Raw genomic sequence first — 3,571 nt, 5'->3', positions numbered from 1 at the left:
GGCCTCCCAAAGTGCTGGGATTACAGGTGTGAGCCACCATGCCCTGCCAACTTACACTTTTCTAAGCTACTCCCTATACACCCCTTTTGTTACAAAAAAAGTAAATTAACACAATAAAATAGTTTAACTCTGGCCCGGTAGTGTGCTACACATAATAACTCACATACACCTATAAATCTCTTTCCAAGATGCTATTGGAGGGTATTTCCGTACAATTGGCATGTACCTGATTGGAATGTTATGGAGCTTTGATTAGGCTTCCCCTTGCCCCTTTTGTTTATACAACGTCTACAGTATAGGAGTAGCTGCATCTTAGGGTAGGTGAGGTCTCCTAGAAAACTGAACTGAAGTAGTTGTTTTGAAGGCTGAAGAAATTCTGAAAGACCTATAGCATACATTCTCATCCTAATATTCCTTCTATTCTGATTGAGAATAAGGATCATGATTATTTTCGTTATTCATCTGCTCCTCTTGCTTATTCCTTTCCTGAAGTCTTAATCCTCTCCTTGAGACATCCCAGTTGGTTGCCATGGAAATGATTATTTTGCCACAAACACAGAATTATGACCTACAGTAAAGAATAAGCAGCAGAAGCCAATGAACTCTTGGAAAATAACTTAGTCTTGCTAACACTAAAAGAAGACTAACACTATTAAAACTGGAAGCAAAGTTGTCCAAAGTTTTTCATGAGGCAATAAGTTATCATGAATTTTTCTCAAATAATTATTAGATCAGTTGTTGAAGAATTTATGGTTTGAACACATTTATGGGCACTAATACCTTTACAAGTTAAAGTCTTTCCAAAATTTTGGACCTAAAGGTTCAAAGCAACTAATGATTGATATTAGTAATAATCATTTAATTGTTTCTGACCTGTCATACTCAGAAAGTACAGTTAAAACTCTACTTCAGGCTGGGTGCAGTGGCTCATGCCTGTAATCCCAGCACTTTGGGAGGCTGAGGCGGGTGGATCACCTGAAGTCAGGAGTTCAAGACCAGCCTGGCCAACATGGTGAAACCCCTTCTCTACTAAAAATACAGAAGAATTAGCCGGGCATGGTGGAGGGCGCCTGTAATCTCCGCTACTTGGGAGGCTGAGGCAGGAGAATTGCTTGAACCTGGGAAGTGGAGGTTGCAATGAGCCAAGATCGCACCATTGCACTCCAACCTGAGAAACAAGAGCAAAACTGTCTCAAAAACAAAAACAAAACAAAACAAAAACTCTACTTCAAACTCAGCCATTTAAATTCTTGTGCACACCTTTCTGGTTTTATACAGAGATATAGCCATAATTTACTAAAATGTATTTATATTAAATAATTATTAATACGATTATATCTACTTTTGACATAATAAAATATATCTGTACTTAATAAAATAGAAATATACTCATGTTTCTATCTATATTCTTTTCTATGTTTCTATACCATCTTAATATTTACAATTTTCAAATTAAGAAACTACTTATCCTTGTTCCATATAGTGGAATATTTATGTTGTATCAAATCCTTTTGCCATTATAAATGAAATGGCTGTAAGTATCTTGATAGCAGGTCTTGAAAGAAATTCTCTAGAATTAGCTCAGAGAAATTGTGTTCTGGGCATCAGGAGTGTGAAAATTTTAATGTAACACACTTCCTTATATATAGTAGGCCATCATTAAATGTTTGTTACATGAATGGACCTCATCAAATATATTAAATTGAAAAGTAATGGCAAAAACCGCAATTACCTTTGCATCAACCTAATACTTACTTTATGGCAGGTAATTTTTATGGCTCTTAGAAGTCAGAGAAACTAGGATAAGAGAAAGTTCCAAAGAATCTTAGGGAAGAAAGCAAATCTTTCATAGACTAAGGTCCAAGAGCGTCGGTAGCTTGACTCAGGCCCTGCTTGTGAGAAGGGTGTGTTTAGAAGTCTCATCTTCCCCCTTTCCATTGAATTTTCTTTGCACTGCACAAGCTGCGCTTCTCAGGGAGCTCAACAGAGCTTGCAAAGGCCCTGAGGGAATGCAGTGTGTTCTTGACTTTGCTTAATTTGTTAATTTTTGTGTTCTTTTTCTTCCAAAACGATTTTAGGCAGGTTATATAAGGACATCAAATACAGTGGAATAACACCACAATTAAAACAAAAAAAAAATAAAGTCAAAGAGGAAGTATAAACAACAAAATAAAATTGTCCCCAAAATGTGTACCTAGGGTCATATGGAGTTGGAAAAGATGCGACACAATTGGACTCTGAACTTCCTCAAGGCCAGAGGAAAGCGGGACATAAAAAACAGCACCTGATCCATAGCGTCTGCAAGACAAAAATCAGTTACCTAAGGGAAGAACAGCACTCTTTGTCAGTCAGTCTGTGTCTGTCCCTGAATGCCAAGATATTGCTAAGTCACACTTTCACCTCCACTGCGGAGCTTTCAAGCTTTGCTGTTGTGACAAGTGCTGCCACTGACATCGGCTGGTTTCATAACGCCTGGCCCCCGAGTGCCTCACACTAGATGGCTGAATTTTGATGACCGCCACGAGGAGGGGTAGAAATACAGCCTTGATGAGAGAATTTATGTGTAAATACCTGAGAGTCTGAAAGTGTATCTCAGATGAACTTGATTAAAAACTTTTTCTTATTGTGATTAAGAAAAACACATAAAATTCAATTGATTTTAAATATTTTTTCAATTAAAAAAGTAATATATAATAGTCTTCTTGTAGAAAATGGCAATTTTAAAGAAGAAAAAAATGTCACTGTAAATCTATAGTATATAAGGCCAGGCACTGTGGCTCGTGCCTGTAATCCCAGCACTTTGGGAGGCAGAGGCGTGCAGATCACTTGAGGCCAGAAGTTCATGACCTGCCTGGCCAACATGGTGAAACCCTGTCTCTAATAAAAATACAAAAATTAGCTGGGCATGGTGGCAGGCACCTGTAATCCCAGCTACTTGGGAGGCTGAGGCAGGAGAATCATTTGAATCCGGGAGGCGGAGGTTGCAGTGAGCCGAAATTGTGATGCTGCACTCCAGCCTGGGCGACAGAGAGACTCTGTCTCAAAAAAAAAAAAAAAAAAAAAAAAAAAAAAAAAGTACAGTATGCAGATTTTTTCAAGGCTTTGGGCGTATTTCTTTCCATAGTTAGGGTTTTATGTGTGTGTGTATACATATAAGTGTGAGTATGTGTATGTGTATATGTATGTGTGTATATCTATCTATATTTATATACAGCTATATCCATATATGTAGTGAGAAAGAAAAAGAGAGAGAGACTGTCTACAGACAAAGCAAATTGAAAAGAGGTAAGCTGAAAAGATTCTTTGAGGCCCTGCAGTGTAACCGCAGGGGGTTTAATAGGGTCTCTTTGGTCTTATTCATGGGTGGAAAGGGAATTAAGGACTCCAAGTCCATTCATGTGGCTGTCCCTCGGTTTCTCTAAGACTCATAGTTCTCAGTATAATTTTGTAATTTTCCACATATAAACACCACCTATTTCTTGTGGAGTTTAATACTGCTATATGTGTTATTTTTTATATTGTGAACAAAAATGTTTTTTCTACTATATTTTTCTCTGGTCATTTCTAATAT

Source organism: Pongo pygmaeus, chromosome 6 (genome assembly GCF_028885625.2).
Source record: "Pongo pygmaeus isolate AG05252 chromosome 6, NHGRI_mPonPyg2-v2.0_pri, whole genome shotgun sequence".
NCBI lineage: Eukaryota > Metazoa > Chordata > Mammalia > Primates > Hominidae > Pongo > Pongo pygmaeus.
This window is presented reverse-complemented; position numbering follows the sequence as displayed.